This window comes from Condylura cristata, unplaced genomic scaffold (assembly GCF_000260355.1).
Source record: "Condylura cristata isolate star-nosed mole 26May11 unplaced genomic scaffold, ConCri1.0 scaffold00024, whole genome shotgun sequence".
In the NCBI taxonomy this organism is placed as follows: Eukaryota; Metazoa; Chordata; class Mammalia; order Eulipotyphla; family Talpidae; genus Condylura; species Condylura cristata.
In genome coordinates this window covers 4833410-4833828 of record NW_004567125.1, presented here as the reverse complement: position 1 = coordinate 4833828, position 419 = coordinate 4833410, and positions in this window count along the sequence as shown.

Here is a 419-nt window from a genome sequence, read left to right as displayed (position 1 = left end):
CGCTCCCCCTCCCCCCGCGGCCCCGGCCCCAGGTCCCCACGGCGGCCTTCCCGGCGGGCGGGCGCGGCGATAACTGTAGGGGTCCCCGCCCTTCCCGCAGTCGCTGCTTCCAACACTGCCTCTGGGCAGGGAAAGGCCACTGGGCCCACAGCCTGGGTTCAGATGTGACTAGGCGGACCACATCTGCAGAGGAGGCTCTCTGGGCTGCAGCGAGGGCTTATTCTAAGTGTGGCATGTGTTAAATGTCTGACACACAGTAGGCATTCAACACAAAATAAAAACTACCTTGTTGAAAATGGAGGTGAGAGGGGTCATCAGAATCTACAATTACAACAAAAAGATCTTAATCTAACCTCCACCCCACCATGATCAAAGATGGAATGCAGTTTGTTAGGTCTTAAGAATAAACGAGTGTATGA